The 19,622-nt window shown below is 49.9% G+C and overlaps 2 pseudogenes; one reads left to right on the top strand and one right to left on the bottom strand.

Moving 5' to 3' along the window:
- Window positions 1-1,942: 1,942 nt before the first annotated feature.
- On the bottom strand, window positions 1,943-6,128 carry LOC137228397 (serine/arginine-rich splicing factor 3 pseudogene; annotated as a pseudogene).
- On the top strand, window positions 6,127-16,571 carry LOC137228396 (thimet oligopeptidase-like; annotated as a pseudogene).
- Window positions 16,572-19,622: the final 3,051 nt, after the last annotated feature.

Here is a 19,622-nt window from a genome sequence, read left to right as displayed (position 1 = left end):
CTATTTGCAGCAACGTCGTGGATGGACCTAGAGATCATCATACTAAGTGAAGTAAGTCAGCAGGGAAAGACACATATATGATCTCTCTTATATGTGAAATCCAAAATACGACACAAATGAACTTGTCTACGAAACAAAAACAGACTCACAGACATAGAGAACAGACTTGTGGTTGCCAAGGGGGAGAAAGAGGGAGGGAGGGTTGGATTGGGAGTTTGGGGTTAGCAGAGGCAAACTATTAAATATAGGATGGATAAGCTACAAGGTCCTACTGTCTAGCACAGGGAACTATATTCAATATCCTGTGATAAGCCATAATGGAAAAGAAAAAGAGTTTTATTTATAGGTTCCATCCCTAACTGAGCTGGCCCATCCCCTCCCATGGTTCTAAGTGCAGCCCGAGGCTGCAGACTTCCCACCGTGGTCTTCAGCTCCAGAGCAAGCCACCTGCAAACCAGCCGCATCTTCCCAGGGGCTGGCAACTCTCCTTTGCTACTGATTCCAAGACACATCCAGATAGCACAAATGTGACCATGAAAACAAACTCAGGCATGTTCAAATCAGGGAAATAACATTCTTATCTCTGTTTAGTAGTTGCTTAATTTTAGAATAGCTTAGAGTTACAAAAAAGTTGCAAAGATCTGTACAGAGTGTACAGAGTGCTGTGGACCCCCGACCCAGTACCCCTATTTCCAACACGTTAGTACTTTAGTACGTTAGTACGACATGCTTATCCAACTAAGGAACCGAGATGGATACGTTATTATTAACTAAAGTCCACACTTTACTAGAATTTCCCTAGCTTTCCCCTAACATCCTTTTTCTGTCCCAGTCTCCTCTGGGCTGTGACATTTCTCAGACATCCCTGGGTTTTAATACCTTGAAAGTTTTGAGGAGGACTGGTCAGGTATTTTGTCCCTCAATTTGTTTGTCTGTTGGTTTTCTGATGTTTTTCTTATGGTTGGGCTGGAGTTACGGGGTTTGGGGCGGAAGATCCAGACACAGATAAAAATGTCATTCTCCTCAGGTCACATCATCAAGGATACACACCATCAAGGATACACACATCAAGGATACACCCCATCAACGGGACTTGTGACAAACAATTTTACCCTTGATCACCTGGCCGGTATCGTCTTTTTTTTTTTTTTTTTTTGCTGCGTTGGGTCTTCATTGCTGCACACGGGCTTTCTCTAGTTGCGGCGAGCAGGGGCTCCTCTTTGTTGCGGGCACGTGCTTCTCATTACAGTGGCTTCTTTTGTTTCGGAGCACGGGCTCTAGCTGTGCGGGCTTCTGTAGTTGTGGCATGGGGGCTCAGTAGTTGTGGCTCCCAGGATCTAGAGCACAGGCTCAATAGTTGTGGCCCATGAGCTTAGTTGATCTGCGGCACAGGGGATCTTCCCGGACCAGGGCTCGGACCCGTGTCCCCTGCATTGGCAGGTGGATTCTTTTTTTTTTCTTTGTTCCTTTTGGAACCAAAACTTTAATCCCAAGGAGTCTCACAAAACATATTACGAATGACAGCATGAAAAAAAATTGCACAGTAACTCAAAGTTCAGCTCTACAATATACTCTTCATCTGGCAAGACATTGGTATCTTGATCATCTCAACTTCCAAAAAACATTACAAAGAGCTATGTATTCATGTACGGCAATCACAGAGGGGACTTATGACCTAACTCAAAGGGAAACTAACTTCCTTGAAACTTCTTAGATTCTAAACTCACTGGACAACCTCTTGTCCAGTGTGAAGACTAGTGGAATTCTTAAACCTCTAATCTAGGGTAAGGGTGCGGCTTTCATTCCTACCTGCTGGCTTGTGTTCACAGCACCTTTTAAAGACTGCTTGCTTAACTACAGCTGCATACCATATCCCAGCTACAGAAAGTCTCTTCAATGTTTGCCAGTGTTGCTTCCATAATAATAAACATCACACTTTAGGTGGGCAGGAGTTAGAGTTTTATTCTCAGTCTAGGCAAGACCAAAAATTCAAAGCAAATTCAATTTTGCTTAAGAGAACATTGTAAAGAAACAATTCTTCATATTACATGCCTCATATGACCCATTTCAAACCATAGAGAATGACACCTTTATGTGTCACTGTCCCAAGAGACAAACAAATGTGAACAGCTAAAACATTTAAAAAGTGCATCAAGCTTCGGAAGTCTCAAACGAAACTTGAATTTTCTGTACATACTCCTGTCAAATGAAGTTATTTCCTGTGCACCACTCCTCTTGCAAAGTGGTCTGCTATTTCCTTTCATTTGACCTGGATCGGCTAGGAGACCTAGAGAAAGATCGGGACGGCTTGCGATTTCTCTCCTGGGACAGTGATCTCTCTCTTCTCCTATATCTACTAAAGGGACCTGCTCTGGCTGCGGGAGAAGCTTCTCCGTCTTGGACATCTGTGGTGAGGGGGAGGACTCCTCCTCCGATAATCATCTCGAGGGCGACGACCCCAAGAAGGAGGCGGCCACGATCTCGACTTCTCCTTTCCCCATTGGACAGGTCCACTCTTACTCGGCAGCCACAGAGTGTTCTCCCGTCTAGTTCTCAGACAGCATCCGCTGCATCTCGGGGATCTTCATTTTCAACAAGAGCGAAGCCGGGAGGGTTTTTAGCAACCCACACACTTCGGAGTGGTCCATAATATCCTAAAGCTCGTTCGAATTCACTCGTTACCACTGTTTCCAAGATTCCTTACACAAACGTTACAGTCCAACGGACAGGAATCCCGATGCAAGACCCTCCTGGCTCCTGGGTTTCATGGGCCACAGGGTGATCCCGGGCCTCTAGAATCTCGCAGCTGAATCGGCTCGCACAAGCTGTCCTGTGGGGATGCTTTTCCCCCCATGTGTCCAGCCCGGGGCCCTGCTGTCTAGGCCCGACCTCCAGGGTGACAGGGTGAACCCCAGGTCCCTGGAGCAAACACTCAGAGCCCTGGTGACCAGACTCAGGGGGCTGGGGCGGCAGCTGGACATGTGTGGCCACCCTGGTGGTGTTTCGCCCCATCTGCAGTTCCAGTTCCAGCTGAGAAAGAGCCTCGCTGTGTTATTTTCTCCTGGTTGTGTAAGGATCCCCGGTGTCATTTGACAGAAATGTACATGGTGTGTTCTTTCTCTCTTTTCTCCCTGCTTCCTCTCGTCCCTCTGCCCCTCCCTCTCTCCCTCTCCCTCTGTCCCCCCCCCTTCCCTCTCCCTCTTTCCTCTGCGTCTCTCTCTTTCCCTCTCTCCCTCCCCCGCTTCCCCCCTCCCCATCCCTCTCCCCGTCCCTCTCCCAACTCCCTCTCCACCTCCATCTCCCCCTCGCTCTCCCACATCCCTCTCCCTCTCCCCTCCCCCTCCCTCTACCTCCTCCGTCTCCCCCGTCTCTCTCCCGCCTCCCCCCTCCCTCTTCCCGCCTCCCCCGTCCCTCTTCCCTGTCCCTCTCTCCCTTCCTCTCTCCCTGTCCCTGTTTCCCTGTTCCGCACGCCCTCCCTCTACCTCTTTCCCTCTCCCTGTCCCTCCACCTCCTTCCCTCTCTGGAGAGGGAAGGAGGTGGAGGGACAGGGAGAGAGAGCAGGAGGGGGGGAGAGAGAGAGAGAGGGAGGAGAGGGAGAGAGGGATAGAGGGAAGGAGCGAAAGACGTCTCTCCCTCCCTCTATCCCTCCCTCCCTTTATCCCTCTCTCCCTCCCTCCCTCTATCCCTCTCTCCCTCCCTCTCCCTCTCTCCCTCTCCCTCCCTCTATCCCTCTCCCTCCCTCCTTCTCCTCCCTCTCCCTCTCCCTCCAACTCTCCCGCTCCCTCCATCTCTCCATCTCCCTCACTCCCTCCCAGAGACGGAGAGATGGAAAGGCAGAGACAAGGGAGAGGGAGAGAGGGAGAGGGAGAGATGGAGGGAGAGGGAGGGAGAGGAAGAGAGGGAGAGAGATATGGAGAGGAGAGGGAGAGAGGGGGGGGAGAGGGAGAGGGAAAGAGGTCTCTTCCTTCCTCCCTCTCCCTCTGTCCTCCTTCTCTCCCTCTCCCTCCCTCTCTCCCTGTCCCTGTTTCCCTGTTCCGCTCTCCCTCTCCCTCTTTCCCTCTCCCTCTCCCTCCACCTCCTTCCCTCTCCAGAGACGGAAGAAGGTGGAGGGAGAGGGAAAGGGAAAGAGGGAGAGGGAGAGCACAAGAGGGAGGGAGGAGAGGGAGGGAGAGGGGGGAAAGGGAGAGAGGGATAGAGGGAGGGAGCGAAGATGTCTCTCCCTCTCTCCCTCCCTCTCTCCTTCTCCTCCCTCTCCCTCTTCCACCAACTCTCCCTCTCCCTCCATGTCTCCATCTCCCTCACTCCTTCCCACATAGGGAGAGATAGAGGGAGAGGCAGAGATAAGGGAGAGGGAGAGAGGGAGAGGGAGAGATGGAGGGAGAGGGAGAGAGGATGAGAGAGAGAGGGACGGGGGGGGGGGAGAGAGAGAGAGAGAGAGAGAGAGGGAGACCGGGAGAGGGAATATGGTCTCTTCTTCCCTCCCTCTCCCTCTCCCTCCATCTCTCCCTCTCCCTCTCTCCCTCTGCCTTATCTCTGCCTCTCTGGGAGGGAGTGAGGGAGATGGAGAGACGGAGGGAGAAGGAGAGTTGGAGCGAGAGGGAGAGGGAGGAGAAGGAGGGAGGGAGAGGGAGAGAGGGAGGGAGAGAGGGAGGGAGGGAGAGACATCTTTCGCTCCCTCCCTCTCCATCTCTCTCTCCCTCTCCCCCCTCCCTCTCCATGTCTCTCTCCCTCTCCCTCCACCTCCTTCCCTCTCCAGAGAGGGAAGGAGGTGGAGGGAGAGGGAGAGGGAAAGAGGTAGAGCCAGAGCGTGCGGAACAGGGAAACAGGGACAGGGAGAGAGGAAGGGAGAGAGGGAGAGGGGGAGAGGGAGAGGGAAAGGGGGAGAGGGAGAGGGGGAGGGAAAGAGGGAGAGAGAGGGACAGGGAAAGAGGGACAGGGAGAGAGGGAGGGAGAGAGGCAGGGGGAGAGATGGAGGGAGAGGGAGAGGCAGCGAGGTAGAGGGAGAGAGGGAGAAAGGGAGAGAGAGAGGGAGAGCGGTAGAAGTGCTGAGGAGGGGGGCTCCCTCCCCCTCCCACTCCCATCCTCTCCCTACTGCTTTCTCTTTTTTCTGCTTCAACAAACACCAGGCGCCTTTTAGATCAGCCCTGAAGTCAACGTTGATGCTTGGACAGCCTGACCTCCCCGCTGACTTCCAGCCCAGGACCACCGCTGGGAGATGAAGTCTGCGGGGCCCTGGGCGCAGGCTGCACAGGCACCTCCCCTGATGCCCAATCTCTCCCCGTTTACGAGGCAGCCGACACTCCCCTCCCTGACTCCCCAAGATTTGGGGCCTTTTTAGTATGTGTCGATAATGCCATTGAGCTACTATCTAACTCTTCCACGAGGACCCATCTCCCAAAATGCAGTGGTTTTCAGCCTTGGCTGCACTAGAGAACCCCCAGGGAAGGGAGAGACGTCTCTCCCTCCCTCTCTCTTTCTCTCCCTCTGTACTTCTGTCTACCTCTCTCCCTCTCCCTCTCCCTCTGGGGTGATGCCCGATGAGCTCAGAATCGTAGATGGCCCCCCCATCCCCTCTCTGTGGCTTGCATGGGGGATGCACCTTCTCACCGTGGCCCGGGCATGGCCTTGACATTCAGACATCGGGTCCTGCGTGGACACTTGTGTTTGTTCCATAGCGCAGGTGGCTGCAGTCTGTGCTTCTGTAGATGGGGGCTGTGCGTGAGCCCTTCATCTTCCCCGCAGACACCACTGGTGCTCGCTCGGCCTCGCGGGTGATGCGGGGGGCACGGGGGACAGTCTTGTGTCCCCACCTTCTTGGGCTACAGACAGGCCACGCTGGTCCCGTGGTGACTGGGGGCTCCCAGGAGAACCCCACTGCAGACCGGAGAGGTGGCCCCAGAGAAGGTGGCGTACGCCTGGGGCCGGGCCTCATCAGTGAGCCACGGGCCACCTGCAGCAACAGCTGTCTCACCGTCCAGGGGCTGGGTGTTCGGGCGCCGTGGGGTTGAGCCACTGTCTGCACGGCAGCCGTGTTTTGTCTTGTTGAGCCCGGGGAGGCCCCTTGGTGGCTCCTGGAAAGACTGGCCGCATTTCTTCCTGCCCTTGGCCTTAGAGCCCATCACGTTCATGCCGTTTCTGGTTCCAAAAGGACCTGTGTTAATAAAGACCACGTGTTAGGACAGCACCAAAGTGTCTAGAAATCCGGGCCAGGAGGAGGAGGGAGGGGGATTGGCTGTGCCCGCCAGTGGCCTGGGAGCCCTGCCCGCCTGCAGAGACCTGGCCCGGGGACCGCGGGGAGGCCGTGGCCCTCGGTCCCCAGCGCCTTCCGTCTCTGGGTTCCAGGAGAACTGCGTGATCCTCAGGGAGCTGGTGAGGCTGCAGGCCCTGAAGTCCCGCCTGCTGGGGTTCCGCACGCATGCCGACTCCGTGCTGGAGATGAACATGGACAAGACCAGCCAGGTGGTGGCCACTGTCCTAGGTAACACCGCCTCCCCCTGAGTCCCAGTGGGGACGGGGTCAGGCGGACCTTGACCGGAGACCCCACTGTGTCAGCCCTTGGGGGTCACCTTCCCAGACCCTTCATTCTGCCTCGAGGGGCGCGGGGTCGGGGGTGGCTGGGGGGCCGCCCCAGGGACGTAGCCGCGCCTCTCCCCTCCGCCCGCAGGTGAGCTGGCCCAGAAGCTGAAGCCCCTCGGGGAGCAGGAGCGGCCGTGATCCTGGAGCTAAAGAAGGCCGAGTGCCAGAGGCGGGGCCTGCACTTTGACGGCCCCATCAACGCCTGGGACCTGCGCTACTACATGAACCAGGGGGAGGAGACGCGCTACCACGTGAACCAGTACCTGCTCAATGAGGCTTTCCCCATGCAGGCGCTCACACGCGGGCTGCTGGGCATCTCCCAGGAGCTGCTGGGGCTGACCTTCGACCTGGAGGAGGGCACCAGCATGTGTCACGAAGACGTGAGGCTCTAAACGGTCTGGGACGCGGCCTCGGGCAAGGTCATCCATCGGCAAGTTCTACCTGATCTCTATCCTCGGTGCGTGCGTGGGGGAACCTGTCGGCCGTGGGCCGGGGCTCCTCTGTGGAAGCGGGGCCCCATCCACGTCCCTCCGCAGGGTGGGGAAGTCCGGGCACGCGGCCTGCTTCGGCCTGCAGCCGGGCTGCCTACAGCACGATGGGAGCTGCCAGATCGCCATCGCGGCCATGGTGGCCAACTTCACCAAGCCTACGCCCAACCTGCCCTCCCTGCTGCAGCATGATGAGCGGGAGACCAACTTCCACGACGTCGGGCACGCGATGCACCAGCTCCGCTCCCAGGCGCAGGGCTGCAGGCAGGGGGCGGGGAGGGCCCGGGCGTGCGTGGTCCTCAGGCAGGCCCTCGCCATGGGATTCTTCCACTGACATCACCCCGCACGTGGTGACGCCCTCGGTGTCAGCTTCCATCATCAGACCCCAGGCACTGGGCGCGTAAATAACGGAAATGGATGTCCTCGAGGCTCTAGAGGCTGGAAGACCCAGATCAAGGAGTCAGGGCTGGTTCCCTGCATGTTAAATACATGCACTCAAGAGTTGCCTTGGAAAAAGACAAAAGAAAAGAAAGGAATGTTGCCTGCAAGTCTGCTGACAGCCGGTGATGAGAACCAGAGGGAAGGCTCTGGGGCCGGGGGCGCAGTGCCCTGTGAGCTCGGGGGCTGCTGCCAGTCTCCGTGGAGGCTCAGCAAGTCCCCGTGACTTCCCCACGTGGGGGGCGCCAGCTGAGCGTCTGGGCCCAGGACCCACTGCTCGTTCAGTCTTCCTGTGGTCAGCCCTTCATCCTGAGCGCGATGCTCTCACAGGCTGCACCGGGGCGTGTGGGGACAGTTTACTGAGCTGTACAGACGTCACTACTGCTTTGGACCATTTCCGTCACCCCGAAAATGTCCCTCACGCCCTTAGCTATCACTCCGTCCCCTCGCCAGCCCCTGACAACCAGGAACCCACTCGCTGACTCCGTGGATCTACCTGCTCTGGACGTTTCTCCTCAGTGGGGTCACGCCCTGTGTGTCCTTCTGTGTATGACTTCTCTCGCTGAGCATCGTGTTCTCAGGGTGTATCGACGCGGCAGCGAGCGTCAGGGCTTCACCGCGTTGCGTGGCTGAGGGACGTAAAGACGACAAGAGAAAAGAAAAGAACGTTGCATGCAAGTCTGGTGACAGCCGGTGACGAGAACCAGAGGGAAGGCTCTGGGGCCGGGGGCGCCGTGCCCTGGGAGGCCCTGGCGCTGCTGCCAGTCTTGGTGGGGCACGGGCAGCACCGTCCCTCAGGAGCTGCTGGACAAGCTCATCAAGTCCCGGGAGGCCAACCCAGATGCGGCCGGACCGAGGGAAGGGAAGGGGGCTTCCGGTCTGCCCGGCTGGAAAGCGCGGCCTGGACACGGTGCCAGCCCCCCGTCTCCTTCCTCCCGCCCCCCAGGCCTCTTCAACCTGTGCCAGATCGTCCTGGCCAAGGTGGTTCAGGCCCTGCACACGCAGACGCCCGCGGACCCGGCCCAGGAGAATGCCCGCCTCTGCCAGGAGATCCTGGGGTTCCCAGCCATGCCAGGTAGCCAAGCGCGCACCGGGCTCACCTCAGCGGTCGGTTGGCGGCTACTGCCCAGGTCAAGAGGATCGTCTGGTGGTGTGTGAATGGGGACCGACTGACGGGCTCCGGCCGAGGCCCGCTGACCTCTGGCCTCTTCCTGCCACGGTTCCTTGGCTGGTCCCTCCAGCTGTGGCCCGCGGAGTCCGAGGGTGGGGTGGGAGGCTCTGCACATGCTTTCTAGAGAGCCTGGAAGAGGCAGGAGAGGGCTTCATACCCCGAACAGAAGGCATCGACGAGGTCTGCCCGTGCGTGTCGGTGCGGACACGCGGTTCACTCCCTCGTGAGCGCTTTAACCAGCGATCTCCCCGTGGTGGAGGGCGAGCCCCGACTCATCTCTCGCAGCCTCGGCAGCTGACCTTGTAAGAGGCTTAGGAGTGAACCCTCGTGAGCTTCAGCAGAAAGTCGGCAAAGATTTATTTGTGTCCCTCCACTGAACTGCCAGCAAGGTCCCCGTTTTCTACAAGTGTTGGGCCAATACTCTCTCTAGTGGCAGGGGACTCAGACAAGGCTGCTTTGGGGCCCCCACCCCCGCTCTGGGGCAGGGGCACTGAGCGGCCAGGGAGCCGGGCAGGAGCCCCTCCGCGTGTGTCCCAGTGACCCACCTGCCTGCGACCTTCGGCCGCCTGGCAGGAAGCTACGACGCCCAGTCCTGTGGCCAGTCATTCCTGCAAGAAACACTGGAACCAGTTTCTGCCAACCCGCCAAAGAAAAACGACTTCAAAGGCAACGTGGTGTCACAGGAAGGGCTTGTTTCTGTGTTTCTTTGTTTTTAGTTCATTAGGCCTCACTTAAAATTCTGATTCCACAATGCACTTGCTTTGGGATCTTGAACAACACTCATAACCTCTGCAAGTTTCAGTAGAGTAAGTTTATGTGATTACCTTCATCTGTAATATCCCTGTGTTGCAATCTTAATTAATTCAGATTAATTCATCTTAATCTTAATCTCAAGTTCAGATCAAAGACTCGTTCCTCTGTGACTTCTCCTCTGAACTGATTCAAAAGCCTCCTCTCCCGTCCTCATTTGGCTTCTCTTCTCTTCTGGAATCTCATAAGAACTTCTATGACCTCTCTGGTTTTTTGTTGTTGCTGTTGTCTGTTGGTTTGGTTTTTAATTGAAATATAGTTGATTTTCAATGTCGTGTCCGTTTCAGGTGTACAGCACAGTGATTCCGTTTTCAGATTCTTTTCCCTTATAAGTTATTACAAAATATTGAGTACAGTTCCCTGTGCCATAGAGGAGATCCTTGTTGTATCAACTCTATGCCTTCTTTGAATGACCGTGGCACTTTGTTGTCTGTATCATTTTTATGTCTGTTGTGGCTTTGTGACTGAAAATGAAAATTTTCTATTTGTTCATGTCCTGGCCCTTCCTTAGAAATGTGTTCATTTACCTATTTCATATTTATTGACTACATCTTAGACACCGTGTTAGCTGCTTGTTCTAGATGTTAGTAAAACATAGACCTTCCTGCTCAAAGGGTCACAGTATTTGTGGGAAAACAAACAAACGAACAACTTACGTCTCAAATAGCTTTGTACTTCCCAAAGAGAGCACACCTCGTAGGTACAATAAATATATGTATTATACATAAATGTATAAATAGTTAATGGCATTAAAAACTTGAGATAACTGCTTTTCTATTCTGAGGAAATGATGATAATATTTCACCAGGAGCTCAACACCACTCTGAGAATGAGGGCTTAATCCCCGACCTGGCTCACTGCATCGCTTTCTTATATGAAAATAGACAAGTCTGTACATGCTCTCTACAAAAAGGCTTATCTGGCATGAATTTCAGATAGCAAGAAGAAAAATTCAAGAGGTTCAGAGAAGCATCCAGAAGCTCAGGTGATTGTCTGGCACTAATACAACTTGCTTGACAGGAAAAGAGAGCTGTAAATCTCACAAAATTCGATGATCTTCTAAGAATTTCAAAACCGCCTGCTAGTAATTAGAAATCCTAGAAGAACCGCCTCTTTTAAAGCATACTGATAATATGCTTTACAGCTTAATATTCAGAAGCCTATGTTTTGGCTAAGTGAGCTTCAGGAATGAAGGAAACTTGTGGTTCAGTTCCATCTACTCTGGAACCTCTGGTCAAAACACCTACTTCTGTGCTCAGCCATCTTATCATCTGTAAAATGGAGGCAACTCTAAGAAAACATAGTTACAGAGATGTTGCACAGTTTCCTGTGTCACTGTCTTCATTTGTTTCAGAAAACCAATAACGTCTAAGCTACTACTGCAAAGAGTGCAGTGTTACTTGGGGTCATCTAGTGCAGCTCTGTCAAAGTAAAGAAAAGCAAAGGGGCCTAGAATAACTATAATTTTCCCAAGAGGACACTATTATTTTATGGCAAATCTGAGTCAGGAACCCTGATCTCTTTGATGCCATTCCATTGTTCTCTCGTTGGGTTCTCAGCAACCCAGAGAAAGAAAGAGAAATAAAACTCCTATGTGCTGTGTCACTGGTACAGGACGTGGCAAGATTGGAATTGGAGAACTACATATTAACAGGTATTTGGGAAATTCTTCAAACTAATTAAGATATATACCAGGTACATAAAAAACAGTTATGTTTTCCCAAGATGATTCTGTGGAATGAACAGAACTGGTAACTGAAGGTGCCTGTGTGCTGCAGTTCCAAACAGGACGGGTGAATGCTTGTTTTCTGGCACCTTTAAGACTCCACCCCAATATACACATTAAAATAAAATTAACATTTCAACTGGGTCATATTTAATTCTGCATGCTCTTGTAAGTCAGCAAAATAGTCCATATATCATTTAAGTTGTCACTCACTTTCTTTTCTTTTCTTTTTTTTGCGGTACACGGACCTCTCACTGCTGTGGCCTCTCCCGTTGCGGAGCACAGGCTCCGGACGCGCAGGCTCAGCGGCCATGGCTCACGGGCCTAGCCGCTCCGCGGCATGTGGGATCTTCCCGGACCGGGGCACGAACCCGTATCCCCTGCATCGGCAGGCGGACTCTCAACCACTGAGCCACCAGGGAAGCCCGTCACTCACTTTTTAACTTGAGTTTTAATTTCTGAAAGTCTTTCCAAACACAAAACAGAGGTGGGAAAATGGTATATGGGAAGCTGCAGAGATGAAATAAGCTTACTGCATTCGGCATAAAGATGAATACCCAAACAACTTCTGCATAGCTGGAAGTGTCCAAATCTACTATCTTCGTTTTGTAGTCAAGGCTTCCGGAAAAATATGCTAACGGATTCCTAATTACCCAAATGCCCCATATCTGTTTCAGTAAGTATCATTATATATTATGGAAATTTTTCTCAGTGACAGAGAAAGACATCCTGGCCGAGCATCCCCCTGCCCATGACACACAGATGATGGGTCTCAAGCTACCTTGAAGGCGTTGGAGCCCACTTTATCCATTACTAATATTAATGGAGGACAAAACTTCATATTCTGTTTGCTCTGTGTTTGTTAAATCACTTCTTCCCTTCATTAAGATGGATGACACATAATTGAGTCTGTAGTGTGTGTATCACTGGAAACTGAACACATTTTTGTTGGTTTTATTAACGTCATAGGTTTCTAGGGGGGGTCTACTAAATAACTAAGTCTAGTTTCACAGTTACAAATAAATTACGATGTAATTTTGAATAACGTAAGCTCATCATAAAGGAAGGATACTGAGAGTTGCTACTACCCCTTCCTTGAGGGGCTCTTGTAAAGCACTAAATCAAGTAACAGAGGTTTATATGCATGCATATATTTTCAATGATATTTGAACACACTTGAAAAGAACTCTACGGAATGCATTATAAAACCTCGATGCTGTGTGTCCCTAGTTCCCGGCTCTCTCGTTCAAACTATTTAAATGAACAAAATGTTATCTATTAGGATAGAGTACTCCAAATACTACTTCTTGCAGTACCCTGTCCCAACCATTTGCCTTCCTCTTCCCATTAGTCCTTAATTCAGAAACCCCAGAGATTTGTTCAGTAATTTATGAACATATTTCTTCATTCAGCCAAGAAAACTGATGGATCCCTTACCAAATTTCAGGCACCCTTCTTCAGGATGTTTTCTAGGCATGTTCAGGAAACACAGCAGTGATTAACACAGATGAATATAGCCTCTCTCGAGCTGAGGGGAGAGACAAAAGTAAAGAAGCAAATATAAAATCGTAAGTGTAAATACGTAAATAAAAATTGAATAAATGGGTAGAATAACTAGTATATCAGGTAAGTGCTGGAGAAAAACAGCAAGCAGGGAAGGCGGATGGAGATTGTTAGCTGGTAGGAGGAGGCTGCGATCGGAAACTAAGTGATCACTGAGGGCTTTCTGGGGAAGATAAAATTTACGAGGGAACCTAAGGTTGTGAGAGGGAGCAAGGTGCATATCTGGGAAGTGAATAGTACAAGCAGAGGGAACAGTCAGATGGAAAGGCAATGAGGCAAGAGTGGGCTTGGAGTATCCAAGGAGCAGAAAGGATGTCAGTGTGTGGAAAACAGAGGGAGCAAAGTGGAGAGGAGAAGGAAACAGTCAGAGAGGAAACAGAGGCCCAGATTTCTAGGGCTGTGGAGGCACTTTGAGGACTTTGCTTTTCCTGTGAAGAAGCCATTGAAGAGACTTGAGTGACATGATCTGACTTATGTTTTAACAGGATCTCTCTGGATGCCATGTTGATTAGAGACTGCAGGAGAATAAGGACAAGCCCCAGAAGACCAATAGTTGATTCAAATGTCAAGAAACATTTATGCCTTCACCCTTCAACTTCACAAATGATGCCATTTCCATTGAGCTATTGAAAAATATCATCTGGCTTTCAAAACAATAAACCAGAAGGCATTTTCTCACATAAGCAAGGTCACAAACAACTGTCGGCTAAAGGTGAAATAGCAACAAATCAAATAATAACAAAAACATTTTTTATAGATTTTAAAACCTTACAAAGCATTTTCTTGTCCATTATCTAAGTTAATCCTCAGATCAACGCCATGAGATAGTTATTATTTTCCCATTAGAAGTGACCGCATATTAAATCCTTAGTGATTGCTCAAGAAAAGCTGAAATCTTGAGTGTACATCTATTAATGCCAAGGTTGGGTTTTTTACCCATGGGAACATTGGATGCTAACATCCACAGGGATTTTCAGCTCAAGATGGCAGACTAGGAAATATATTTACTTTCTGGTCCTCCTGAAACCATGTTTAAATAAAACTGCAGAAATACCAAAATTCATCAACCAATAAAAGCCAAGACATTGTGGAAGTCATCAACCACAGAAAGATTTCAACACATTTCGAGAAGGCAAACAATGAAATGGAGGGGCCATGAATAAAATAATGAAGAAAAGACTACCCTAAGTAGGGTCTGCACAAAGCCAGGCAGCTTTTGCTGAGCCCTGGTTATAGTAAAGGACAGAGGAAAGAAGAGGGGCTGAAAACAAGGAGACAAAAGTCATTTTAGGAAAAAACGTTCACTTAATGAGCTCCAGGGAACACTCAGCCTGCTGCCATACTCACTCATGGATTACAGTGGATTGTTGGTAAGCAAGACAAGAAAACAGGGAACCAACAAACAAAAATCAAGACACGGTTTCTTACTGAGCTCTTCTCAAATGAGATCAAGAAATTATGGTTCAATGCCATAGCTGTAAATCATTTCTGCTCCTGGAGAGGTTAGAAAGGGCTTATCATAGTTACCCTTTTTCTTCAGACAGAATTTAGGTCTGAGCAAAAGCTTTTGTGTCCTCCAACCTCAAAGTTTATTGGGGATGGAAGTCCAAATTTGCTTTGACATACCATAAAAAGAATCTCATGAGCAGAGGGTCAAACTACTTTTGGAATATATGAATTATGCCCAGTGTGATTTTAAATAGATTTTAAACAAAAATATATAAATTTTCACTGATCTATATGATTCTGGGTTCTGAAACTTCTACATGTTACATGCCTGATATATAACACACAATGTCAGTCCCAGGAGAGAGAAGACACTCCAATGAAGCAAGCCAAAGAAACAAGATTCGAACAAGGTAAAGTGATGTGTAGACCAAGACCAGGATTTTTCAGTTCTTTCCTGTCATGCTGTAGCTTCCAGCTCCTGAATAACAACACATGTTTCCCTTGTCCTAGACACACAAGAGTATGTCTCCTCTATGGGGCCTAAGAAGCTCTAGAGTTACATATGTGTAGTAAAGAGTGGACCCAGCCGGCATACTCACAATGACCAAATTGTGTTGATCGTACTTTATTTTAAACCAATACATCGCTCCATGCTGAAGTTGCAATAAATGATATATTTGCTTTCTAGACATGAATGAGATGCCTTACTGGATATACTCCAGGAAGGCCAGAGAAACTGGCTTCTAATCCATACAGAATAATTCATTGATGAATTCCTTTCAGGAGAGCCCCTGATTTATCTAGAATATAAGCTTTACATACCTGGATCCTTCAAACTAGACCAAAGGGACAAATCTAGGCTGCAAGCCTCAATTAGAAATGTGGGATGGTGCTATGCTGACAACTGGTGGTCCCTGACCTATCTTCTGAGATTAGAACCCAGTGTGGTGGATGACCAATTCACGCGTTGAACAAAAGAACACCTCCTACAGGGCAGTGTATGTGTTCAATACTGGTATGGCACTTAGGGCTAAAAGTAACACATGAAGCATATATGATAAGGAGGCACCAGAGTCCAGAGCACGAGCTCTGGAATCACACAGGCTTGCTTCGAATCCCGGCTAAGCCACTACCATCTGTATACCCTGAAGAACAGTCGAAGGTTTAAATGTTCTTTTACCAAATTTCGAAAAACAAGTGAAGAAAGAACCTACCTGCCAGGAAGGGACATCGTGGGGTGCAGCATCCAGTCGCGTCAGGGCTCTGCATCCCCTGCTCAGAAACCTTCACCGCCTGGCTCATGGTGATGCTGGCAGCTCAGCAGCCCTGGAGAAGGCGCTCCTGTCTCCAGGGCTCGCGGACAAGCTGGGGAGGTCCACGGAGGTGGCGGGCCACAGTCTGGCAAACTCTGGGTGCCTCCTCCACTCAGCTCTGGGCAGGCTCTGGCCTCTGGGCCCCGTTGCGGGGAAGGGCTGGCCGATACATAGCCAGGGCTGAGGGGTCTGCAGAGCCGGTGCCCAGGCAGGGTGAGCTCTGGAGGAGAAGACTTCCACAGTCCCCAACAGTCTCCGCATGGTGGCCCATCCGGTGCCAAACACCTGCCACCCACAGCGACAAGTCCCAGCCGCTAGAAAGCCCACAAGGGGTCGGGCTCTTTGCCCTCGGGCCGGGTTTCTCCAGGGGCTGGGCTTGTGTGGGGCCCCCATACCACCCCCTGACCCGCCCTTGCTCTGTGACACGTACAGTGCAATGTCAACACCCAGGCTGAGCCGGCCAGTGTTCAGTGCGTGCTAGACCTTGAGAAGACTTAGCAGCTAGGGAGAAGCTCTCCCACTTTCACTCGCTTTTCTCAGATCAGGCAGGCAGCCCATCTCACCCCAAAGCTATGGACACCACACCTCCTTCCCAGGCTATCGTTTTCCGTTCTGCCCCTGTTGACCCTTTCCATTCTGCCCCCCTTTTCCCCAGCACCCCATTTACGGCTTCGGGTGTCATCGGTGCTGCAGCAGGCAGCACCTCTGACCCCGAAGCTATGGACACCACACCTCCTTCCCAGGCTATCGTGTTCCGTTCTGCCCCTGTTGTCCCTTTCCATTCTGCCCCCCTTTTCCCCAGCACCCCATTTACGGCTTCGGGTGTCATCGGTGCTGCAGCAGGCAGCACCTCTGACCCCGAAGCTATGGACACCACACCTCCTCCCCAGGCTATCGTTTTCCGTTCTGCCCCTGTTGTCCCTTTCCATTCTGCCCCCCTTTTCCCCAGCACCCCATTTACAGCTTCGGGTGTCATCGGTGCTGCAGCAGGCAGCACCTCTGACCCCGAACCTATGGACACCACACCTCCTCCCTAGGCTATCTTTCTCCGTTCTTCCCCTTTTTTCCCTTTCTATTCTGCCCCTGTTTTCCCCAGCCCCCCCCCCCCATTTACGGCTTAGGCCGGCATCGGTGCTTCAGCAGGCAGCAGCTCTGACACCAAACCTATGGACACCACACCTCCTTCCCAGCGCTGTCATTTTCCAGTCTGCCCTGTCTCCACGTAGAACCGCTACCTATTTCACACGGCTGTTCCTAGTTCTGGGAACACACCACTCACTGGTAGCAATGCCTCAGCCCATGCCTCGACTCATTTACCTGCAACGCTGGCCAACAGATAGACCAACACTTCAAAGTTATGACAGAAAGTTGAGTAAGTTATACGCTTGGAATTGCATTTATTATTATTAACAAGCACAACTGTAGTGCTTAGACTATAACAAGTAATCTTCTAAGTGCTTAGCAAATATTAACTCACTTAATCCTCATAATGGCAACCCTATAGGTAGGTAATGTTCATAATATTCACCTTTTTGGGGGGAAACTGAGGCCCAGAGGGGTTGAATAGCTTGTCTAATGCCACACAGTAAGTAGCGGGCAGAAACCCAGGATGAAAACCAGACCGTCCAGACTTTCATCACTTTGCTGTGTCACCTTAATAGATGTTGTGGTTAGGGAAGGGACTAAACTGACAAGACTCTGAAATTGAGAAGGGAGAAATTAGAAAGTGACTGATCCTAGAAACTAGAGAGGATTCTGGTGATGAGACCCGGAAGAACAAGAACATGGTTGGATTATTAACTTGGGGTAGTATCTGAATCCATTGAGAAATGGTTTTGTCTTGTTTTTTTTTTTTAACTTAGAAAGGCCAGTTGGATGAAGATTAATGAAAAAAAAAAGTAGAAAGGAAAAGAGGAAGGTGCCTGAAGTGAGACATAACCTCTTCCCTGTAAGTACTACGGGTGGGTGTCCTGTGGGAAAGGATGGAGCTCTCTCTACAGGTTTGTCACCAGGATGAACAAGGAGGAACATGGCAACCATTGTACTGGTTTTGATGATTCCTCAAAAACCAAGGCTTTAGTTTCCAAGAACTACCCACAGTAGCATACCTACCGTGTGTCAGACATGCCACCAAGTGTGTTTCCAGTCACACATTTTAATTGGAGAAATAGTTCCTATGAGGTACGCATTAGTTCCCTATGGCTGCTGTAACAAATTACTACCAATGAGCTTGCGTAAAACAAAACACACTCATTCTCTTATGGTTCTGGAAGACAGAGGTCCAAAACCAGTTTCCCTGGGCTGGAACCAGGAGTTGACAAGGCCGTCCATCCACCTTCTAGAGGCTCTAAGGGAGAATCTGTTTCCTTGACAGCATTCCTTGACTTCTGGCCACATCAATCCAACCCCAACTTCATCATCACATTCTCTTTGGAGTAAAAACTCCCTCTGCCTCTCTCTTACGAGAACACCAGTGGTTACATCTGGGTCCATCCAGGTAGGCCAGAAGAATCTCCCCATCTCAAAACCCTTACTTTCATCCCATTGGCAAAGTCCCTTCTGCCATTTAAGGTGACATTCACAGGTTCTGGGGATTAGAAGGTGGACATTTGGGGGCAATGGTACTATTCAGTCTACTACAAGGTAGATACTATTATCTTCCTCAGATGTAGGAAATGAAGTTTAGGGAAGTAATTTGTCTCAGGTCTACAATTTCCAGAGTAGAGATTTAAATTCTGCCAGTGAGACTTTAGGACACACTCTAAACAACTTTAACCTGTGTCCTTAATTACTGCATAATCCTTGGTTAAGAGTCACACTTAGGTATCAAGACCCAACTGAATATAACACAAGTACTGTCTCCTCTTTCACTATGTTTGCCTGGTGTATTTATGAATCTTGCCCAGAGCAGAAGAGTTCAGAAAATTGTTATGCACCTTTACTAGGAGAAAGCATTTACTGTTTGATGTGCACGGAGTAATGGAAGGCTATTTAAAGTAAAATAAAATAAAATAAAATAAAATAAAATATGCCACCAAATCGTCAAGTGTCACAACAGAGGTAACCCCGTGGGAGTCTTGAGGAGACTAAAATTATCTCCAATTGTGCAGGTGAGAAAAGTGTCACTAAAGGCAGTTGTAGTTCAGCCAAGCCCTACGGCACAGAAGTAGGAATTTGGATAGGTACGAATGGGAAAAAAGACATTTTAGGCATGGGAAACAGTTTAATGCTGAATGGATGAGAAATATACGTTAGACCTTTCTAAATCAACTGGCTTATTATTAACTCAGTAAATCAGATTTGGTCAGTCAAACTAGCTTTAGCTGATTACTTATCCAGGGCATAGCTGTTGAGAGTAATTTTTGTCATAGAACAGTAAATAAAATTGTTGAACTATAACTTTAGGCTTGCTAAGTGAAATAGATTGCTCTAGCTGATGTTCAAGTGACTTACTTGGGACTATTCACGAAATTGGGGGTTAACAACTGCTTAAGACAACATAGAGAATTGATCTTAAATAGTACTTGAAGTAGTTACTGTGTAAAGTATCTGTTCAGTAGCTCATGGTAAATGGATGTTTATAATCCCCACTGGACAACCAACTGCTTTTTTGCAAATGGTAATGTGAATTGCTGTCGCATAAACTATAGTAATGACCACCTATCTAATTTGTTGTCCAAACCAGAAATTTTCTAACAATACTGGTCTCCTAATAAAAGTAAGCATGAAGCTAACACACACTGGGTGTCTCCCGTGTGCCTGTGCATGCATCTATATCTCACTGAACCCCCATAACAGCCCCCAAGAGAGGGACTCTGAGTGTCCCCATGCTGCTGGTGGAGAAACAGGCACAGGAAGGTTCAATAGTCTATCTACCTAAGATAACACAGAGGGTGGGAGAGCCTGTTTTTAAACCATCTGCCTCCAATTCCAGGTGCCAGGAGCCAGATTCAGCCTACAGGCCTCTTCTGCTCATCTGGAGGCGAAACCATGTGTAAGGATTAGTCAAATCCTGTCTTCAATCCTCAAGGTAGCTTGAACACTTGCACGTCCTCCAAATAACATGTAGCATAAGCAATAAGATGTTT

The sequence above is a fragment of the Pseudorca crassidens genome, chromosome 7 (genome assembly GCF_039906515.1).
Source record: "Pseudorca crassidens isolate mPseCra1 chromosome 7, mPseCra1.hap1, whole genome shotgun sequence".
Classification (NCBI taxonomy): domain Eukaryota; kingdom Metazoa; phylum Chordata; class Mammalia; order Artiodactyla; family Delphinidae; genus Pseudorca; species Pseudorca crassidens.
This window is presented reverse-complemented; position numbering and strand designations above follow the sequence as displayed.